Source organism: Mustela erminea, chromosome 17 (assembly GCF_009829155.1).
Source record: "Mustela erminea isolate mMusErm1 chromosome 17, mMusErm1.Pri, whole genome shotgun sequence".
NCBI lineage: Eukaryota > Metazoa > Chordata > Mammalia > Carnivora > Mustelidae > Mustela > Mustela erminea.
Window position 1 is genome coordinate 6,016,310 of NC_045630.1, and position 24,401 is coordinate 6,040,710.

Genomic DNA, 24,401 nt, shown 5'->3' on the forward strand with positions numbered 1-24,401 from the left:
CAGAATGGAGATTTGCAGTCATGAATGAGTGAACTTAGAGAATTATCTCACAAATCTCTTGGTTTCTCTGCCTCAGTTTTCTCCTTTCCTTCTTTCTCTCTGTAGTGGTCAGTGTGCTCCAGAAAACAGAACCAAAAGGATGTATGTGTGTGTTTGTGTGTGTGCATGTGTGCGCACAGAGAGAGACTGAGTGAGATTAGGGAATTGGCCAATAGCAGGCTGGAAAGTCCTGAAAGGAGTTAATGTTAGGATCTTGAGTTCAAGAGCATTCTGAAGACCGAATTCCAGAATTCCGTCCTGCTAGGGTAGCCGCAGTCTTTTTGGAGGGTAATGTGCTTTCCTCAAAGTCTACTGATCTAAATGTGACTCACATCTCAAAAATATTTTCACAACATATAGATTGATGTTTGACCCAAAACTAGTTACCGTACCTAGCCAAGCTGACACATCAAATTAACCATCACACTCTCTAAAGAAATCTAATTACTCTTGAAGGAGAATTCTGATTAAGGAAGTTCTTTACCATTACTTAATTAGGCGAGATGCTATATATTCTGTGAATAGGTATCATGTTTTTAGTTGCAGTTTATCTAATATGACATATTGTGCTAGATAAGTTGGTTAAGAGAATTGTTCAGTTTCAATGAAAAGCAAAAATGGGTAAAGACCAACAGCTGTCTGGGAAGATGGTGGCAGAGTAGAAGTACCCTAAGCCCATGGAAACAACTAGGTAACAGCCACATCAGTGTAAATAACACAGAAATTGATGCAAAGACTGGCAGGACAGACTCTCTAGAGCTAAATGTAGAGGAGAGGCCACACTGAAGAGAGTAGGAAGTGTGGAAGCACAGTTGGGAGCTGTGGAAGCACACTTGGGACCCATGGGACCCTCCACAGGAGGGAGGGATACCACTGGCAGGGCATGGAAAGGGGAGAGAAACAGACTCTCACACCAAAGATCCTACATGGGAATGATGAATCCCCTTAAGATTTGGCTTTGAAAACCAGAGGGGCCAAATCTCAAGAAGTCTTAAAATCAGCAGGGCTTAAAACCTGGAACGTTTAAAGTCAGCAGGGTCCTGAAAGACCTGGTCCAGTAGGGCAAACTGAGAGACTGAGTCCCCACTCATAAGGAGACAGCAAAACAAATAGCCCCGTTGAGATATAGCATAGAAACGGCAGTTTGAAAAACACCTGTGATATATGGGAGAGAGATTTGTTTACTAATGTCAGAGCATGTGCTGGAAGGAGCACATGTCGGAGATTTCTTCAGGAACAAAGGACCTGGTGAGCACCATTTTGTTCCCCCACCCCACAGCCTAGACACATGGTACCTCTGGGAGCCAGCATTCCACAATGCTCGCTACCCAACCTGATAAGAGCATGCCCAGCCCATGCATTCTGTTCATGCGCTCCCTCCAGACGGCCTCAGCTCCAGGTCCTCAAGCAATCCTTGCTAACACTGAGCATCCTGCCCATGCATGCTTCTGTGGATACACCCCCTCCCACCCTCCCTGCTTCAGTCCCCAGGAGCTGCAGGTCCCCTTTCGTGTAGGTGGACCTTGCTGACAACACGCTTCCCACCTTCACTGTGTCCTGAAGTTCAGTGCTACTGCAAATCTGACCGACACTTGGTAAGACTGAACTTAAGCCCAACGTGGCCCTAGCCCGACCCACTAACACCACAGGGACCAAACCCTGCCCACAACAAGCAAAGAGAACCATCGCAGACAGCTGGACTGAAAACAAAAGCAGCTCAGCCACAACAGAACGATGCATGCAACACACGTAGGAGACGCCCCTGAAGCATCAGGTTCTGGTGAGCAGAGGAAATTATGCTGCGGGACGCTGCAAGACCTCTTCTTTATAAGGCCTCTATTGTCAAGAGCAGAAGATGTAGCTGACTTTTCTAGTGCATAGAAACAGGCATAGAGTTAGACAAAATGAGGAGACAGAGGAATAAGTCCCAAATGATAGACCAGGACAAAATCACAGCAAAAGAGCAATACAAAACAGAGACAAGTGATACACCTGATAGAAAATTAAAAGTAATGATTATAAAGATAGTCACTGGACTTGGAAAAAGAGTGGAGGACCTCAGTGAGTCTCTTAGCAAAGAGATGGGAAACATAAAAACAGAACAGATCAGAGATGAAGAACCCAGTAAATGAAATTAAAAAGACACTAGAAGGAATAAAGACTAGGGTAGAGGAAGCGGAACAGATCAATGATGGAAAATCAGTAATGGAAAACAAGCTGAAGAGGAGAGAGAAAAAAATAATAAAAAATGAAAACAGACTAAGGGACCTTAGCGACACCAAGTATGATAACATTCTCATTATAGGGATCCCAGAAGGAGAAGAGAGAGAAAAAGGGGCATAAAATCTATTGGAAAAAATGATAGCTGAAAACTTCCTGAATCTGGGAAGGAAACAGAAATCCAGACCCAGGATGCACAGAGATTCCCTCCCACAAAGTCAGCCTGAGGAGGTCCACAACAAGAAACAGTAAATAAGATGGCAAAAAGTAGTGAAGAGAATTTTTAAAGCAGCAAATGAAAAAAAAACTGTTGTATACAAGGGAAACCCCATAAGGCATTGAGGGTTTTTGGGTTTTGGCAGAAACTTTGCAGGCCAGAAAGGAGTGGCGTGATATATTCAAAGAAAAAATTGTTCAGCCATGAATACTCTAACCAGCAAGGCTATTATTCAGAATAGAAAGAAAGATGAAGCGCTTCCGAGACCCTCCCCAAATTAAAAAAAGTTAAAGTAATTCATACCACTAAACCAGCCCTATAGGAAATGTTGAGTGGAAAGGAAAGACCATAGAAAGGAGTAAGAAATGTAGAAAAGACAAAAGCAGTTAAAATAAGTATATCTGTAAAGGTCGATCAAGGTATTAACAAAATAAGAGGATGTAAAGTATGACACCGTATACCTAAAATGGGAGGGGGAGAATAGTAAAGAATGAACTCAAACTTAAGGGACCAACAAGTTAATATAGATCGCTAAATGCAGAAGATGTTATCGACAAACCTAATGGTAACCACAAATGAAAAACCAGTAATAGATGTGCAAGAAATAAGCAGAGAGGAAGCCAAGTATACCACTGAAGAAATCCAGCAAATCATGAGAGAAGAAAGCAAGAGAAGAAAAGAGCAGAGAAAAACTACAAAACCACTAAACACATAATAAAAGGGCAGTAAGTACGTATCTATCCGTAATTACTCTGAGTGTAAATGGCCTAGTGAATGGATGAATGTCAATGCTCTGGTCAAAAGCCACAGGGTGACAGAATGGATAACACAGCAGGACCCGTCTCTGTGCTGCCTACAAGAGACCGACTTCAGACCTAAAGACACGTGCAGGTTGAAAGTGAAGGGGTAGAAAAGCATTTATCATGAAAATGGAAGTGAAAAGAAGGCCAGGGGAGCAATACTTCTACTGGACAAAATAAGCTTTAAAACAAAGACTGTTAACAGGAAAGGAGGAAAGGATACAATGTAATAATAAAGGGAAAACCCAACAAGAAAATATAACAGTGGTAAGTATGCACCCACCATGGAAGCACCCAAATAAGGAAAGCAGCCCATAGCAAGCATAAAGGAAGTAATTGATCTTAATACAATGGTAGTAGGGGACTGTACACCCGCTCACAGCAATGGAAAGTTCATTCAAACAGAAAACCAATGAGGAGACAGTAATAGCTTTGAATGACACAATGGACCATAAGGGTCTAACAGATATATTCGGATATATTCTTTTTTTTTCCAGTTTCCAAAGGCTTTATTGATAAATACAATTTAGAAAAGAAAGATTCTATTACTTCCAAGTCACTGGAATGAAGAGCTGTGTCCAGGAACATCCTAAAACAGTAGAATACATACTTTTTTCAAGTGCCCATGGAACATTCTCCAGAATAGATCACATATTAGGCCACAAAACAAGTCTCGACAAATTCAGAACGTCGGAGTCATACCATGCATATTTCTTGACCACAATGCTATGAAAGTAGAAATCAACCACAAGAAAAATTCTGGAAAAACCACAGATACATGGAGGTTAAATAATGTTCTACTAAACAATGAGTGGATCAGCCAGGAAATAAAAGAAGAAATTAAAAAGTACATGAAAACACAACAGTACGGGGACGCCTGGGTGGCTCCATTCAGTTAAGTGTCTGCCTTCCACTCAGGTCATGATCCCAGGGTTCTGGGATCGAGCCCCACATCATGCTCCTTGCTCAGCAGGGCATCTGCTTCTCCCTCTGCCTGCCACTCCCTCTGCTTGTGCGCTCTCTGACAAATAAATAAATTGTTTAAAATGAACTCAAATTTAAGGGACCAACAAAAGAAAACAAAACCAAAACAAAACAAAACAAAAAAATAAATAAAAAAGAAAACAACAATACAAAATCTTTAGCTTGTAGCAAAAGCCCTTCTGAGAGGGATTTTAGAGCAAGACAGGCCTAACTTAAGAAGCAAGAGAAATCTCGAATAAACAACCTAACCTTACACCTAAAGGAGCTACAAAAAGAAGCACAAGCAAAACTCCAAACCAGCAGAAGGAGGGAAATAATAAAGATTGGAAATAAATTACCTAGAAAGTAAAAATAAAAGAACACAATAGAACAGTTCAGTGAGATCAGGAGCTGTCTTTGAAAAGGTAAACAAAATTTATAAGCCTTTAGTTAGACTCATCAACAAAAGAGGAAGGAGAGAGGGAGAAGATTCAAAACAAAAAAATCAGAAATGAAAGAGAGAAAGAACAATTGTCACCATAGAGAATGAGAGAATATTATGAAAATATTATGAAAAATTATATGCCAGCAAATTGGACAACCTAGAAGAAAGGGTAAACTCCTAGAAACACGTATAACCTATCAAAACTGAACCAGGAAGAAACAGAAAATTTGGGCAGACTGAATACTGGCCACAAAATTGAATCAGTAATCAATTAACTCCCAACAAACAAAAGTCCAGGCCCAGATGACTTCACAGGCGAATTCTATTGAACATTTAAACAACAGTTAATACCTATTCATCTCAAAAGAATTCCAAAAATTGAGGAAGAGGAAGAAAAGCTTCCAAATTCACTCTATGAGGCCAGCATTACTCTGATACCAAAATCAGATAAAGACATTACAGAAAAAAAGAACTACAGGCCAGTATCTCCAATGAACATAGATGCAAAAATTCTGAACAAAATTTCAGGAAATGGAATCTAATAATATGTTTAAAAATCATTCACAGTCAAGTGGGATTTATTGCTGGGGTGCAGGGGTGGTTCAGTATTCACAAATCAGTCAACATGTTACACCATATCAAAGAGAGAAAGTTTAAAAAAGCGTATGATCTTTTCAACAGACTCAGAAGGAACATTTGATAAAGTACAACGTCCAATCATGAAAAAACCCTCCACAAAGTAGATTTAGAGGGAACATACCTCAAAGTAATGAAGGTCATTAATGGAAAACGCAGAGCAAGAATCATACTCAATGGTGGAAAACTGAGAACAAGAACAGGACAAGGATGTCCACCCTTACCACTTTCATTCAAGATAGTGCTGGAGGTTCTAGCCACAGGGATCAGTCAAGGAAAATTAATAAAAGGGATCTTAATCAGTAGGGAAGGAATAAAGCTTTCAGTATTTGCGGTGACGTGATACTGTATGTAGAAAACCTAGAGGACTCCACCACTGGGGTCTAATACTAAAACTGATAAATGAATTCAGTCAAGCTGCAGGACACAAAATCAAGGTCTAGAAATCCATTTTATTTCTTTTTTTTTTTAAGATTTTATTTATTTGTCTCAGAGAGAGAGAGAGTGCACAAGCAGAGGGAGCATGGCAGAGGGAGAAGCAGACTCCCTGCTGAGCAGGAAGCCTGATGCGGGACTGGATCCCAGCACCCTGGGATCATGACCTGAACGGAAGGCAGATGTTTAAGCCACTAAACTACCCAGATGTCCCACCATTTCACTTCTGTACACGAAACAAAGCATCAGAAAGAGAAATTAAGAAAATAATCCCATTTACAATCACACCCAGAGTAGTAAAATTCCTATGAATAAACTCAACTAAAGAGGTGAAATCCTGTACTCTGAAAACTATGAGACATTGTTAAAAGGAATAGAAGACAACAAAAATAAATGTAAAGATATCCCATGCTCATGGGTTGGAAAAACAAATGTTGTTCAAATATCTATACCACCCAGAGAAATCTGCAGATTTAATGCAATGCCTATCAAAGTACCAACAGAATTTTTCATAGAATGAGAAAGTATAATCCTAAAATTTGTATGGAATGCCCAAAGACCTTGAATAGCCAAAGCAGTCTTGAAAAAGATTAAAACTGGAGGTATCACAATCCCAGATTTCAAGCTATATTACAAAGCTGTAGTAATCAAAACAGATGGTACTGGCACAAAAATAAACACAAAGATCAGTGGAACAGAAAAGAGAGCCCAGAAATAAACCCACAACTATGTGGCTATTTAATCTTTGACAAAGGAGTCAAGATTACGTAACAGGAAAAAGGCAGTCGCTTCAGCAAATGGGTATTTGGAGAACTGGAAGGCCACATGGAAAAGAATGGAGCTGGAGCGCTTTCTTATGCCGCACACAAAAATAAGCTCAAAATGGATCATGAACCTCAATGTGAGACCTAAAAACATAAAAATCCTAGAAGAGAGCACAGGCAGTAATTTTTTTGATATTAGCCGTAGCAACATTTTTTAGATATGTCTCCTGAGGTGAGGGAATCAAAAGCAAAAATAAACTATTGAGACTACATCAAAATAAAAAGCTTCTGCACAGCAAAGGAAAGATTCAACAAAACTAAAAGACAACCTAATGAATGGGAGAAAATATTTGCAAATGACTTATCCAATAAAGGGTTAGTATCAAAATATATAAAGAACTCATTTTAGGTGCCTGGGTGGCTCAGTCGATTAAGCCTTCCTTTCAGGTAATGACCCCAGTGTTCTGGAATTGAATCCCACATCCGGCTCCCTGCTCAGCAAGGGGTCTGCTTCTCCCTCTCCTTCTATCCCTCCCCTCATGGTCTCTCTCAAGTAAATATATAAAATCTTAAAAAAAAGCAAAGAACTCATATAATTCAACACACACACACACACACACACACACACATACACGTAAAATAATCCAATTAAAAATGAACAGAAGACCTCAACATACATTTCTCCCAAGAAGACACCCAGATGGCCAACAGACACGTGGAAAGACGTACAAAATCACTCACCATCAAGGAGATGATGAGTGAAAAAACTCAAAACTCAAACTACAGTGAGATGTCACTTTACAGTGATCACAGTGGCCACAGTCAAAAACACAACAAACAAGTGTTGGTAAGGATACTGAGAGAAAAGGAACCCTCCTGCCCCGTTGGTGGGAATGCTGACTGGAGCAACTACTATGGAAATTCATCCAAAAAATAAAAATGTAATATTTATTATCGGGTGGTGATCCAATAATTCCACTTGTGGGTAATTACCCAAAGAATATGAAAATACTAATTTGAAAAGATACATGCACCCCTGTGTTGATTGCAGCAGTATTTACGACAGGCACTAGGGAACTAGCCCACATGTCCATCATTAGAGGAATAGGTAAAAAGATGTGGTACGTAGACCTTGGACGGTGACTCAGCCGTGAGAGAGAATGAAATCTTGCCATTTGTAACATGGATATATCTAGAGAGTATACGCATTGTGAAATATATCTGCCAAAGACAAACGCTGTATGGTTTTACTCATCGGTAGACTTAGGAAACAAAACAAAAATGAGAGACCAGCCAAAAAACAGACTCTTAACTATAGAAAACAAACGGTTGGTTTCCAGAGGGAGGCGCATCAGTGGATGGGTGAAATCGGTGAAGGGATTAATGGTGCGCTTACCACAGAGAGCCCTGAGTGTGGAATTGCTGAATCCCTGTATTGTACGCCTGAAACTAACACATTGTACGTCAGCTGTAGTGGGATAAAACAAAGAACGTCAAGTCCTTAAATGATGACAAACAGAAATCTCAGTTCGTTCCATGAAACAGAAACTGCCTCAGGATTAATCTGTTAGTGAAAGAGCCATCTTTTAGAATTAAACAGTCCCGAAATTCAAAAATAAAAATAAAGGGGTGCCCGGGTGCCTCAGTCCATTAAGTGTCCAGCTCTTGTGTTCGGTTCAGGTCATGATCTTATGGGTCATGGGATTGAGCCCAAGGTTGGGCTTCATGCTCAGCGGGAAGTCAGCTTGAGGATTCTCTCCCTCTGCCCCTCCTCCTGCTTGCTTGTGTGCTCTCTCTCACTGTCTCACATGGATAAATAAATTTTTAAAAACACAAAAAATAAGAATAAGAATAATGAATCATATGAAACATTTCTCAAAGAAGTAAATCTTGGTTCCATGTTTGTAGCAATGTTAACATGACCAGGTCAACGATCAGTAGTGATTCTCTTCAGGAAGGCAGCCATCTTGGAGTCCAAATCCTGCTCTTCATGTGTTAGCTCTGTGGTTCTGGGCCAGTACCATAACTCCAGGATAATAGTACCTACTCTGGAGATGAGAATTAAGTTAGCTAGTATTTGCCACATGCTTAGCTTGTAGATGTTATTTGCTATATTATATTCACGTTATTATCTTAACTAGGGTTAGAAACGTTTGGTGGTAGTCATAGAAACCACAGACAGATTTCAGATTCTGGCCATGTATTTATTGTTTCATTCATGTTCTTCACTGGCTCCATTGGATCAGACGTTGGGCAGCCTCGCCTGGTCATGGAACATAGATTTTGGTATCACATCTGTATATCTGCACTTGCTCCAGTGTGGCTTCAAGGACTTACCATGACTTTTGAATCTCTGTCCTTATCTGTGACATAAGAAGCAATACTTAGATTGTAAATCGGGTGGAGATCACTTCAAAATAATTAGATAAGTTATATGGAACTATGTAGAACCCCCTCATCATGTGGATTTTACTAAAATACTTGAACTTAGGAGACTGACTTACCAAACAAAGTCTTATCCCATAAAATAAACATTTAACTGGAGAAAATGATGTAAAACAATCACTTAACATCTCTACAAAATGTTCTAAGGGCATCCAGTGAATGGAGAATCATTCACTGGAGACAACCTACTTAATCTTGGCAAGAACAGTGGGAGTCTGTGTCATCGGAGCCACAATCCATTCTTTCTAGTTCGATATTACGGAAACTACCCTCTCAACTGAGCCCCCCATTTGCAAAATGTAAGCTCTACCCCTAGGGTGACAGACCAAGAGTATTGGGCCGCACATTTTTTGCTCCAGCTGATGGTTAGGATGAGGGATCTCTATACACCCAGAAGTGCAAGCCTAGAAGACTAGGGTCTGCCCCCCTCAGCTCGTGCTTGAAGATCAAAAGCCTCAGTTTGGGACAAGTGGGACAGTGGTCTCACCTCTAACTTCAGCTCTTGTGTAGAGACACAGACATTGGGCCCAGGGGTCTGCAGCTCTATGTAAGAGGACTGACTGACTTTGGAATAGAGGAAAATGCCATGCCTACATGTTTGTTCAAACAGTGGAGGTCTTAATGTAAAGCAGTTGAGCGGGCACTCACAGCTCCATGGTTAAGCAGTGAGAAGTTTAACAGAAAGAACCAGGGAAGGAGATAGCCAAGAAGGATCCTCCTGGGATCACAGTCCACCCCAGGGGCGGGGAAGGCTGTGCCCCAGTTTACGAGGCTGCGCCTGCTCGGGGTCCTTCGGACCCAGATGTGGAGCTGACTTGCAGCCTTTCCCCAGGATGTGTGCAGATCCATGAACAAATGGTAGAAGTCTCCCAGGCTCTGGGGGCTTCGGTGTAACCTCTGGCCACTCATTCGCCGAACAATAGCTATTCTGACCCTGGGCGGCTTTGAAGAAGCTAGGCTGAAAACAAAACCCCACACTTGCCTTGCAGTCTGGAAGTACAGCAGTCTGGGCCGAATTCACTGCTTTTCTAGAACTGTGTATGCGAGCGGGCAGGTGCATTTCTTCCTGATGTGCTGAAGGGGTTTCCCTCAGCCAGGCTAGCTGGCTCCTGTCCTACCGCTCCGGAATTGTGGATTTAACCCAGAGTCTAGAGTCCGGGGTCTCCTGCCCAGCCATTTTGTAAACCACCCCATTCCCCGCCAAGCAGCAGTTCACCAGATGTTCTCTCTGCCAGTGAGAACTTCTTGGGAACCCAAGGCCTCAGCTTTGATAGTGTCTTTGGCTAGTGTTTCTTTGTGCAGAAACCCCTCTACCTAACCTTCCCCGCCATATCCACCCCCCCAAAAAAAAACCCAAAATTGAAAACAAAATGCCACCCCTCTACTCTCTGTTCGATCCCTGTGAGGGGCCGAGGCAAGACCCTGAAGGAGAGGAGGGGGAGCCGAACCGGGAGCGTGTGTCCCGGCAGACAACTTCTCAGTCTCGTCCCCCCTTTATTTTCTGTTTGTTCTGGGCTATTAGTATGTTCTGTGTGTCATATTATCAAGCCAGCTGCAGTCCATTCTGGAGGCTAAGATGGTCTATAAACACAAGGACTCTGCTTGGTCTTCACATTTAAGTAGCAGCAAACCTGAACTTTTTCATTTTCCTGACCTTGAGGTCGCAAATGCACAGGGACATTTTGGTTGTATGAATGACTATATGGAAAGCATCTTAAAGGAATTTCTTTGTGAGGTTCTATTTTTATCTCAATGATACTGGTACAGCACAAGACTTTTTTTTTTTTTAAGATTTTATTTATTTGTGAGAAAGTGCACAGAAGCGGGGAGGGGGGATGGCAGGCAGAGGGAGAAGCAGACCCCCTGCTGAGCAAGGAGCCTGATGCGGGACTCGATCTCAGGACCCTGGGAGCATGACCTGAGCCAGAGGCAGACAGTTAACTGACTGAGCCACCCAGGTGCCCCAACACACGACATTTTAGTTTTACTTTGTACCCTATCCCAGAGTCCCAGTGACAATCAGTGACAAATGTGCTTTCATTTCTCTAGAACTAGTTGAGAGTCACGTACAGGTCGTTGTGATAGCTGAGTTGGGTTGTGTCTTGAGGATCGTATTGTGATGGAACTTACCTGACTCTCAAAGTTTTTGAGGCAATTTAGCATTCCATGCCCTCGCTACAGTTGTTAAGGCAAGCCAGTGTGGTGGACAGGGCCCTGAGAGTTCTGCCTTAGAATTACAGTTGGAAAAACCACAGAAAGTGCCTGGACCTCAGCTTCCTTGTGTGTAAAAGGCATGTAACCTCATCTTTCCTTCCGTCTTCTAGGGCTATAGGAACAGTATACCTTTCTTGTTCTTTGCAGTATACAGTTTCCTCAAATTCCCTCAGGTGGGGCTAGTAAGAGATGTTTACTAGAGAAGTATGTTCATGAAAACATTTTGTAAACTACACAAACTCAGTTAGAATGCTTGGAAAGGAGTTATACACTAATTCATCAGTTTTATAAGCAACTAATGAATCATCAAACACTATGTCAAAAACTAACAATGTATTATATGTTGACTAACAACATATAATAAAAATATATAAATAAAATGGATAAGTGAACTTTTATCTAGGTACTAACTAGAGTTTTTTTCTATAGTGGAATATTATGGGGGTTTGGGGTCATTTTATGATTTCCTTACATAATAAAAATATTCAAGAGAATATTTAGGTTAGTATATTTTTTAAAGCAAATCAGACTTTTTTTCATGTTCCATTTGTTAGCATGACATTTTTATATGCTAATTTTGTCTATTTACTCACACATTTTTGCTATTAATCTCAGAAGTGGGACTGTGTTCCTATTTCACATGAACACAGATGTATAGCTTTTAAATAAAGAGTTTGAACTCTTCCGTTCTCCCAGAAAGTAAGACAACTGAGCAGATGATTCTTGAACCTTAACCAAAACCCACATACAGATCGGACGAACATACTCTTGTCTTCAGATGATTTCACTGGGCAAGCCAAAATATCCTATTGTATTACAAGATGGGTTTCAGCAGAATCTTGTCAAGGTTGGCTGCATACACACTGTATGTGTTTATTTCAGCTTCTGCTTTTATTTTATTTTTAATTAACAAAAGCAGTTCTCTTCAATTGTGGAAAAATATCACCAGACCAAATATGTTGTTTTTATTTTCCCTCAGTGTCTGTCTCAGCTCACAAGGAGGGAATGTTGGGGTTCTGGATTTGTCTAATAAATAGCCAATTCCTTTGTATCTCTATTTCAAGAACAATGAAAGCGGGAGTTATAAAATTGACTTCTGATACTCAGAGATCCTTATTTGTAAATTGTGGCTAACTTCAAATTTTTTTTAGAATTTTTTTAACTAAGTTCCTTTGGTAAAATACATACTGTACGGTGAAACTGGCTTTTGGAATAGAAAACGAACAGATTTTAGAAACCGTTTGTTTCAGCCATCAGTTCTGTTAGCTTCACGAAATTTATTATTCTGACAGCAGTAAACAGATGGAAATGACTAGAAGTAAGATCTGAATTATAACTATTACATTAGGTAATTTACCTTTGTCAGTTAATTTACATGATGTTCCAGATAAAGGGAAAAGGATGAGAAAGATATAATTAACTTGTGACACCCTGTGTGGGTAATGGAAAACAAAGTAATTTGTTTTTTTTTCATTTTAAAGGACTGTTTTCACTTTAAAAGAGCTATTTCGTTTTTTCAGGAAGTTTGTGCTTTTTCTTATAGATTAAAACATTCGTTTCAAAGACGTTTCTATTTTTCAACAGGACATACATCTTACAGAAGTTTTTATGTAAAGTTCTGCTTTTAATATGTGTTTCAGAATGGAAGTGCCCCCCACCCCCTGTCCCACCTTCCACCCCGGGACCTAAAGACAAGAGAGAGTAGAATGTAACCGGTCTAATCACAAGTGGGACAGCGGTGCCTTTAGGAAGTAGAGAAGCAATGATTATTATCGTACTTACAGAATTACCGAATTGGGGCGCCTGGGTGGCTCAGTGGGTTAAGCCGCTGCCTTCGGCTCAGGTCATGATCTCAGGGTCCTGGGATCGAGTCCCGCATCGGGCTCTCTGCTCAGCAGGGAGCCTGCTTCCTCCTCTCTCTCTCTGCCTGCCTCTCTTCCTACCTGTGATCTCTCTCTGTCAAATAAATAAATAAAATCTTTTAAAAAAAAAAAAAAAAAAAAAAAAGAATTACCGAATTAAGGTGCTTTATTTTGGCAGCAGGCTGGGATGTGAAGAATGACCGTGTAGTTTTAACATACACTTAATATACCTCCTGCTCCCAATCCTTTTTAAAAAAAATTTTTTTAAAAGATTTTATTTATTTATTTGACAGAGAGAGATCACAAGCAGGCAGAGAGGCAGGCAGAGAGAGAGGAGGAAGCAGGCTCCCTGCTGAGCAGAGAGCCCGATGCGGGGCTCGATCCCAGGACCCTGAGATCATGACCTGAGCCGAAGGCAGCGGCTTAACCCACTGAGCCACCCAGGCCCCCCCCCCTTTTTAAAAATTTTTAAACAGAATACACTAGTTCTCCTTCCTCCCCCATTTAATGTAAATAATAACAAAGGCGGTTGGAAACAACCCGTAATAAAAGGCGAGACATAGAGGGGAAGAAAGCACATTTGTGAAAGCATTTTCAATCACATGTTTAAAAAAAATAAATAAATACTATTTCTGCGTGTAATACTGCTTGAGTGGTATTTTACCAAAGCCAAGATTGCATAACGAATGAGCTGAAATGGAAAATTAATCTTTCGTGCAAAATAGAGACAAAATAAAGGAAAGAGAGAAAAGGAATGTTGGTTCCAATCGTTGCATATAGTATGTAACTGTTCATTTGTCATGGGAGAGAAAATATTTAATCAGTCCTGAAATGATGCACACATACTTTATCATGTTTAGTGACTTTTAGAGTGTCAGTTTGTAAAGTGTTTATCCAAGGAATGGACTTCTGGCACATGGATAAAATGAAAAGTGAAATGTTTAGTTCATAATAGGCATATTTTCCAGAATCTTTCCGAGGAACTATCCGAGATGAACAGGAAGGCGGCAGGTCTCTGTTTATCTGGCTTATGCTGGCAGACCAGACAGGCTCCAGGCTGGTATTAAAACCAAAGTGACATGGAATGTCTTTGCAGAACCCCTAAACAATGACATCATTCACTTAACAATATCGATAAAGTAAAACAAAGTTGGAGTTTGTTATTTTCCAATTTGGATTTCTGGCTAACGACTTCAGGTCCTGCCAGAGGGTTTACCATTTGGAGGCTGGTCAGAGGAAGGCTTCCCAAAATCGGTGGTGGACGCTGTGTGTCTTACCTTTTACCTTCAGGCCAGGTGGTAAAGTTTCGGGATGGCACTTTTCTTTGAACAAAGGGATTTTCTTCTGTGGCTGTGTTATTTAAACTTTTATAAAATGCACTGATTTTTAATAATACAGAAACCTATGACACCGGGTGCAGATTTTTGCTGGCCCTTGTTGCCTATAAAAAGTATTAGTGTTGGTCTCTTGAAAGTTTTTGTTCGCCTTTGTGAATTCTGAATCGGAGGACTTCAGGACCTTCTCCCTCAGAGTTTGGTGTGTTTCCTTTCAATTTTGGTTGCTAATTATAAAGGGGAAAAATGACATCACAGAATTACTCCCCTTTTGCAAAGTTTTGTTTTCAAAATAGAAACTTGTCATGTAGAGGTGAGAAGACCTTCCCCATTCCAATGTTCAAAAATCTATTTGGGGCTTGTATATAGACTAAAATCTGTCCAGAAGCTACATTCTCCAATTTGATGGAAGTTAAAACTCATATAGTTTTATCCTAACCAAGGAGAGTAATGAAGTCACCACATTATCATGGAATGCTGACAGCTATGTTCTTAGACTGGGTGGGGAGGGTGAAGATAATGTAAGAAAGATAGATTATGCTATTTTGACCACTGATTTTTAAACTTTAGAAAATAGAAAGTAGAAATGATGGGATTAATTCAAGTTAGCAGGTGTATTTGACTGTGTGTCATGACTTAGACCTGTCAGGGCTCTATGGTTTGAGAAACCTGCTAGGACAGTAGATTCTAGAAAAGCAGTTGAACAAAAATCGTCTAAAATTACTTTCAGAGGGAGGAGAAGATATTTTCCAGGTAGAATGAAACTGAGAGAAAATAAAACCATTCTAAGTGACTTCATCTATACACATATTTCCTGAGGCAAATTACAAATCTGCTTTGTAAATAGTTACTCAAGGGCTCATTTGGTTACACATTACACATTACCTTAAATTAAGTCACACTTCCAGATGGATTCTCAGAGCCCTCCGGAGTCCAAGGTAAAGGTAGGCAGACTCAGGAGGTCTGGGAACGAAGCAGGTGACAGCGGAGGGTCCCACCCCTGGCTGGGTATATGGTGGAATGGTTACCAAATCCAGGTTTACCCCTTGTTTTCAAAGTTGTTTAATTTGGGGAACGTTTTTGAAACTCTCTATTTCCCAACCTCCATTTCCCAATTTCTAAAATTTCCTTATTTCTGAAATGTGGAGAATAACAGAGCAGTGTCTAGCACAGAGAAAGCCTGGTATCATTCCTTGATATTATCATTGCTCTACAACGTTTATCCTACTGACTTGGCAATAATGGCTCAAGCTTGAATTTTACCCATTGTGATTATTGCAGATTCTCAAAAGGGTGAGTTTAACAGACTCCTGGACAGGTGACATTGGGCTGCCCCAGCACAGGCTGTGGATGAGGCAACTTTTTTAAAGCTAATAACCAGCAATATAAGAAAATAAGGGATGAAAGAGAGAATTTTGTGAATAGTGAATGAGCTTTTATAAATTGATTTTTGTGTGTGTGTTAAGACTGCTACATCATAAAACCCATATCGTCTCATTTTTTATTGTCCGTGATGGCTTGCATCAGATACGGATAAACTTATGTGAAAATTAGCATGAAGAATTTTTTTGACTGGTTTGCACACCACTTGTTCTGAAAGGCAACATCATGAGAGACTGAGGCCAGTGGAAACTACAGCCGCGATTCCCTTACGGAGTTTTAATCAGAGGTAGAGGGAGGGACACAGGCGTCCGTGTTCTCGCCCCGCTGAAGTTGGGTATCAGCAGAGTGTCAAGGAGGAAGGCAGCTGCTCCTTTCAGGTCCGTGGCCCACCAGTTAGTCCTTTTGATCTTGCTTTTCTCCATTTGTTGTGAGAAGTCAGCCTGATCACATAAATATCGAATTGAACACAGTAGCTGAACTAGCAAATTGTGTACAACAAACACAGCTTTTTCCCAGAGAGTATACATTTTTCTGCTTTTCGAACAGCAGTTTCTTTTAATGGTCCACAGTTTTCCACTGCTCCTCTCCTTCCTTCCCCAATAACATCAGCCCATCTGGGTGAGACCACAAGGCCACACTCCTATGCCTGGTCACATAGTCTTCTGAACAGAAACATTTGCATATTTGCAATGAAAATATATTTTAATCCCTCTGGTAATACCGTGGTCTGGAAATCAGCATTTATACCAATTTTTGAAAGAGTAAGATTATTATTGGCACATAGAACCCTAGATTAGACTGAAGAGATGTAGATTTTGCATTCTATATCCAGAAAGTTGCCAAACCGTATGGTATATTATTTAACCCACTAAAATAGTTCCCAGAGTGACTGGGGATTATTTTTAGATGCTATGAAAATATGTCCTTACAAAATAACTCATCAAGTCTTTTTGTTGGTGGCGTTTATTTTTGTTTGTAGTCTTTACACTGCTTAGCAATAAAATCATGAGTATTTTGGGGAAAGAAATTAATGAATTGATCAGAATTCTTTGATTTGAGGATATTGAAATCAAGTTAAAGAAAATGAGAGTATGCGACATGGTTTTCAGGATTGATCGAAAAAACTGTATGAGGAACTAGGCCAGAAGATTCTTGACTTTGAATTACTCACAGTCAAGAATCCACCAGAAAGAGAGCATAGAATGAAAAGGTAATAAAAGATCAGAAAATAAGTTTAATAAAGAGAAAAAAGGAGAAAACCAGAAGATGGAAACAATGAAGACATTGCAACAATTACTGCATTTTTTCTTTTTTTATACCAGGGTGTTGTATCTAGTACAGTGTCATAGCCATGTTATTATTATTTTTTTTTATGAGCTGAAATGTAGATGTTACTCTTTTTTTTTTTTTTTTTTTTTATTTTTTTAATGTTTTTTTTTTTTATTTCCAGCATAACAGTATTCATTATTTTTGCACCACACCCCGTACTCTTTTAAGTTCGATTTTCATTTCAAGTATTCAGTGACTGTTAAAAGTGAGGCTGCATATTGTTAATAGAGGTACTTTGTACTGGGTTATTTAGAGAACTTGAAATGTAGGCCCATTAAAAGTAAGAACCAGAAAAACCATCGATTCCAACATTTCAACTATGAATCACATACCTGGGGTAAAAAAAAAAAAAAAAAAAAAAGATCAAAACCCCTTTGTACCTCCAAGTTTGCCTTTAAAACCGAGTTGCTTTTCCTTCTGAAGTCTCTTCAGGTCGTCCAGTCATGTCTCTGGAGAAGCAGGACCGTGTAGGTTGACATACATATTTTTAAAATCTGTGTTAAAGACTTTTTAATTTCTCTTCTTACTTACAAACATAAAATGGAGGTTTCTTTCTTTCTTTTATTTTCCCAAAACTCGGGCAACTTACCGTCCTTTCTTCCCTTTAGTTACATCCCATATGTTCCTGGTTAGATAGGAATAAATTAAGATAATATTCCAAACCTCTCAGCTTTATTTGAAATATGTGTTTTATCAACTCTGCTATTTTAAGTGGCTAACCCATGTTCTTAGATAGAGGCTTTCAGCATTTCAACCTCATTTTAAAAGCAACCTCTATAGTTTGGGTATGTATTTGCATAAGGCACATTTACATTTACATACTGGTTAAAGGCTTTTCATACGCAGTGCCTATAGGAAATATGAGGTTTTGTTTTAATGGATTATGAGGTTTAAGTTCCTAACATCAATACTTGGAGGTCGGGAAGCGTCCTTTCCCTGTCCTCCCTGATAACGTGTACACACAGTTATTTGGCATTGTAATAATTGTGTAAACTCCCTAAACTATCTTGCATTGTAGTATTTTAATGGAAATGCCCAGATAATAAGGAAGATATGTCGGAGGTTAGATAGTGATAAATGGCCTTATTGCTTTGCTAAATCTGCAGTTGTTAAATATTGATTTAAGACAATGACAGCCCCCTTCATAATCTGGCATGTAGTTCAAGGTCAAAACATAGCAGCAGTATGAGGAAAAGCACACCTAAGTAATTTTTCTGCAATTTTTAAGGCAGTAACTACCTTCTCTAGTACTATTTTGACAAAAAGAATTTCTTAAACTAATTTTAAAGGGAACTAAATGTTGAAATCCAGAACTTGGTAGCTTAGTGCAAGGATAATGTTTAGTATTAGATGCAGAATAAGTTGAGTGATGTTAATTATAAGATTGGAAGGACAGTGAGTAAAGGATGAGATAGCCTGCGTCCCCAATAGTAGTTTATAATTTAGGGGAAAAAAGAGAAAGTTTGCAGTTAGTTGATATAAAAAATATAAATAAAGGTTTAGAAAGATACCAGCATTTTAAAAATAGTTATTTCTTAATTCCATTCTAAAAAAGACATATTAGGTTCCAGTTTAAAAGCAAAACACTACTGTTAAAATTTTGTTAGCAGTTTTTCAATGGATAAATCTAGTAACCTGAAAACAGTCAATGGCAGAACAGCAAAATGAAGACATTTTGAAATGATGACCCAAGGTCTTAGAATTCAAAAGGGAATTTAACCTTAGGATAATGAGGCTCTGCTGGAAGTAGATACAGATTTCTAAATTTCTGCCTCAGGTCATCCACCAAATAAATTGCAAAAGGATTAAGGAAACAAACATTAAAATTGAAACTTTAATGAGAAGAAAATATTGGGAAATACTGGGATATATTTATAGGGTTGAGAATGGAGAGAAGTTTGTAAGCATCATACCCTCAGAATATCAGTGTTTGATTCTATTTTTGTTCCTTATTTCTAAGTGAATCATTGTTTGTTGGTGTTCTACTAAGTAACAAATTACAGAGGATACATAGTAGTCAAGTTAGCTTAAGAAAGTGTTTCCACCATATTGTTATCCTCATATTTTTTCCAAGTATATACTTCTTCTCTAGTTCATTTCACTTTTGTTAATTGTTATTTTCCCTCTTTTTAAGTGTGGACATAGTTGCAAAAACCCAACTAGTAGCACAAGGCTTATAACAAAAGCCTCCTGCCTTGCCCTCTCCTCCTCCGTCTTGCGTTTCTCTTAGCTGTTTCCTCCGATATTTTCTGCTGTATTTCTCAATCATACCCTATACTGCTATGTCATTATTTATTAACTTAGTCATTATCTATTAATTTACAATGATGGTAGTGAGCTTTCAGTTCACTCTTATCCCCATCCCATTTCTTTATTCTTATACCGTTCATATTGCAATTTTTAGTTAAATGTTTTAGTGTTTGCTTAATAACATCTATTCAGTATTATTCACTGGTCTGTTAGATTGTATGGTGTGGTTGTTTCTTTCTTAGATATTTTTTTTTCTTGAAGTTTAGAATTATTTTCATTTGCTTAGTTTTTTCTGAGACCATTCTTAATTCTCAAATACTCAACCATATGTCCAAAGGCCTTCCCAATAGTATTTTCCATGTGGTCAAATGTACTTGGTAATTGAACAATTATTTTTATTTCTCCCTTTGAGCCTTCGGCTCAGATTCATGCAGACACTGCTGTCAGCTCCTCTCCTTTGTTGGGCATCTCTTTCTCGGATTTTGTGTTTTCCTTTCTCTTGGGCATCCCATGTCTCCCACCCCTTTTTTTGGAAGAGGGAGTACATTCTATTTTATTTTATTTTTTATTTTTTTAAAGATTTTATTTAGTTATTTGACAGACACAGTGAGAGAGGAAACACAAGCAGGGGGAGTGGGAGAGGGAGAAGCAGGCTTTCTGCAGAGCAGGGAGCCCAATGCAGGGCTCGATCCCAGGACCCTGGGATCATGCCCTGAGTCAAAGGCAGACGCTTAATGACTGAGCCACACAGGTGCCTTGAGGGAGTACATTCTAGAGTATGTACTTCTTGGGAAAGTTGTCTGCAAGGTGATGTTTTCAGATACACAATTTCTTAAGAAATGTGTTCTTCCCTCACTCTTAATTGATAATTTATCTAGACTTAGAATCCTAACCTGAAAATCATTTTCTCTTAGAAACCCAAAGGCATCATTTCTTTGCCTTCTACTGTTCTGAAGTCTTACAGTGTTCTTATTGACAGGCAGTCCCTTTGTGTTTGTCCTATAGTTTTTCTCACAGGAACACTTAGATTTCTCTCTGTTGTGGTATGGAAGTATACATCTTAGGACCTAGCGTTTGCCTTTTTTATTACTCTGCTGCAAAGTTGTTGAGTTTTTTCTATTTGTTGTCTCATACGCTGCTCTGGGGCTGCTCTGGAATGACCCTCACATTTCTGATGTGGAGCACTAAGATGGCATTTCTAAACCAAGACGGGGAGAGGATAAAGCTTGAGGTGTGCATCAGTCAACCAGTAGAAGTGATGCAGTATTTGATTCAGTATTTGAGTCTGAAGGTCAGCAATGTAGGGTGCCTGATGATTGCACTTTTTATGTCATCAGTATAACCCAACAGAAGCAGAAACCATGGAAGCGCATGAGGTCACCCAAGGAGATGGTATCCCCAAACGATCAGAGCCATGAAAAATAAAAGAGACCAAAATCCACACCCCCCACCTGCCAAATACTGCATCTGAGGGGCTACTAGAGGAAAGGGAGCACATAATGGAGAGAGAAGTCAATTCAAAGCAGTGAGAAGCAAGATAGGAGAACGTGTTGGTAAGCCAAAGGTGGCAGCAAAGCCCAACAACAATTACAATGGACGGCTCAAGACAAAATATCTGTTTGTTTAAGTAATGGGAAAACCATTTGTACCCTTATCAAAAATAGTTGTATTTGAGTCTTGACCCAGTTTAAGTAATTGGGTCAGAAGCTGTATTGCAGTGGGCTAAAGAGAATAAGGAAGTGGAAACTGAGAATAGATTGCTTTTATCAGAAGTTTGCAAAAGAACAGAGAGAGAGAGTCTGGATAGGATGGATATATATATATATATATATTTTTTAAAGATTTTATTTATTTATTTGACAGAGAGAAATCACAAGTAGATGGAGAGGCAGGCAGAGAGAGAGAGGGAAGCAGGCTCCCTGCTGAGCAGAGAGCCCGATGCGGGCCTCGATCCCAGGACCCTGAGATCATGACCTGAGCCGAAGGCAGCGGCTTAACCCACTGAGCCACCCAGGCGCCCGGATGGATATATTTTTTCCAATAATTTTCAATTGCTGTACCTAAAGGTATAGATATATCTCCATCATCTGCATTTTAGGATTGACAAGTATTAGAAGAGCCACAAAGCCAAAGAAAGCTGTGATCTAGCTGCTGGTGTGTGTGAGGGAGTTAGAATCCTGAAAGGAGTTGAGTAACTATGAGTGACGTCATGAGCTTCACAAAAGGTGTGGCTCAGTATGGTGAAACAGCGGTTGGGAAGGGCACAGGAGGACAGGAAATAAGGAGACTCCCCTTCTTGAGTCCCTGAATTTGGGAGGGTGTGGAGATAGGGAACTGCAGAGATGCCGCTGAGAACATTATGGGTGACGTGGGATTATCTAGTGAAAGCTACACTTTTTAATTGAGAAAAAAATAGGAACTAAACATACTGGACAAAGCAAGCATGGGGCTGTAAATACATCTCCTACCCCCGAAACAAGCAGAAATCCAGAGGGCTTGAGAACAAAGCTAGTGGAGCCACTCAGGTGTGGTTGTTGGAGAACTTTAAGCCATGGGGACGTTGGTCCAAGAAGAAGAAAGGGAGGTGATGTTTGACAAACAAAATAAGCTTGTTTGTCAGTGAGGAAAGGTAGACTGGATGGTTCATAATAGTAGCACAAGAGCTGAGAGCTTCCTTGGCCAAATTTTTTTAATGGTGAGTGCTAAGTGGTTGACCACAGTTCTCTGATTCATCATAGAATATGGTAGCATATCCACTGCAACTTGACCTCCTGGATTTGTTGGGCATAAGATGGACCTGAGAATGGCCAGCAGAAGTAGGTCCTGGCTGGATGAGACAGAACGGGAGAACAAATAGTTAAAGAAATAGAGGATTTCTTCAAGCTGGACAACACAATAGAGGAAGGCTGTCAATGTTGCCCAGTGGTTTATATTACCTTGCAATGCTGTCTCCTTGATGGCACTCTTTTTTTTTTTTTCTAGTATGTTCAGAAATCATAGGACATAGGCCCTCTGGAAATGGACTAGAGATGGAATAGTATTTGTTTCAAGCTGTATTAGTGTCTTCAAAAATGTCAGGAGGCCAAAGAATCTAATTGGCTTGCAAATACTTCTGTCGTAGTGCTTGTTTTCCACCTCAACAACTGCCGTGAGGCTCCTTGCTCGCTCTTGTAACACAAGGTATTCCACTCAGTAGGACCGTGCTATGCAGTTCGCCACATGCCACGAATATCTTACAAATATCATTGGGCTAATGAAGCAGAGATTTATCTGAGCACTGAAAGCACATTCTTTAAATGCCAGATATTGTTTGATTATTATTATTTTCTTTCTCCAGCCTCAGATTTCTGAATTTGCCTCTGTGAGATCTAGGTTTCCATGGACCTGGTTGTGATTTGTCACCTCTATCTGTGAAGGAAGCTTTGTAACATGTCTGATTACTGTTGTCACAGATATGGAGGTTCTATCTTCTCTACCTGAACCAGGGATGAGAGGGCTTGGAGACCTTAGTCCCCCACTTCTCACACTGTTCTTAGGAGGCAGGGGTAAGGAAATTACTAGTGCCCATTTTGCAGATGACAAAACAGAAAATTTTGTTCTCTTACATTATTTCCCCCCATATCAAGGAGGGAAGCAGCACAGGGCTAAGAGTGGAATTCAGGCCACTTTAAAAGTTGAATGTTAAATGTTGAATGTCATCTGTTATGCAGTTGCAGCATTCAATCATGACATTTTAAAGCCAAAATGAACTGGTGTTTGTGAGCATTTTTGCTGCTATTTAATTCTGCCAAATAATGGGCTGTAACTCATTTCTTGTCATGTTCCTGACTTGAGGATAGAAATGTAAAGATAAAACTAGCAATATATGTTAAAACACTTTGTGAATTACAGGGCCCTTGGCTGGCACATTTGGTTAAAGGTTTGACTTTTGATTTCAGCTCAGGTTGTAACCTCAGAGTTGTGAGATTGATCCCTGCATCAGGCTCTGCACTCATGGTGGATTTTGCTTAAGACTCTTTCCCTCTCCCTCTGCTCCTCACTCCCTAAAATAAATAAATAAGAGCTCCTAAGAAGACCACTTTGTGGGCGCACCTGGGTGGCTCAGTGGGTTAAAGCCTCTGCCTTCGGCTCAGGTCATGATCTCAGGGTCCTGGGATGGAGCCCCGAGTCAGGCTCTCTGCTCTGCAGGGAGCCTGCTTCCTCCCCTCTCTCTCTCTGCCTGCCTCTCTGCCTACTTGTGATCTCTCTCTCTGTCAAATAAATAAAATCTTTAAAAAAAAAAAAGACCACTTTGTGAATTGTATGATGAAATAGAACGGTGAGATATTTACGCTGGTATTACTTTATTTACAAGTGGATGGGCTGTTGTTGCCTTGAATTATGTCAGTGAGAAATCAGGCAAAATAATTAAACAGTATTTGCAATGCGTATTTCAGTCTGTTACTTTGTGTTAAGGCCTGTGTCTAAAGGTGGAGCCCACATATAGTAGTAGACTTTTAAGATTGATAGCAAGTCTGTTATATCCTAGAAGCACTTGGTTGTCTCTATGTCTATTCCATATGTCTCTTTTGAAAATTACATCTAAAAACAATTGTCTGGAATTAGAAATGTCATCCTCATTCTGAGAGAGAGCATTGCCGTTGATGCAGCCTAGCAAGATTTTTGTACTATTGACCACAAAATACCCTGTTCTAAAGAAATAGCTGGGGGGGGGAAATTTAATGCCAAAGTTTCCACCTGACCAGGGAAATCCATCTTATGTGTATAATGATTCCTATAGTATCGATTCTGTACAGTATCTGCACTGTATGTGGGAAGTCGAAACTGTGAATGTATTACACACCATTTAGCTTCGAAGTGAAGAGTCGTGTGTGATGCACCTAGAAGACAGGGATGATGAGCATTTCATGAGAAGTAGCCTTGAAGTTTGCAGTGCGAGGCAGTCAGTCCTTACGTAGTGATTTAATACGGATGGACACTGTAATAACTGCTGGAAGAACTGGGAAGTTTATTAGGGTACATGCCTGTCCTCAGAACACTGCCATGAGAGTGTCAAATGGAAATG

At 39.8% G+C, this 24,401-nt stretch overlaps 1 protein-coding gene across 2 annotated transcripts in view; it reads left to right on the forward strand.

Annotated features, from left to right (window-relative positions):
- Window positions 1-24,401, forward strand: part of FMN2 (formin 2) — a 371,000-nt gene that overhangs the window by 293,076 nt on the left and 53,523 nt on the right. The gene's annotated exons all lie outside the window — the stretch shown is intronic.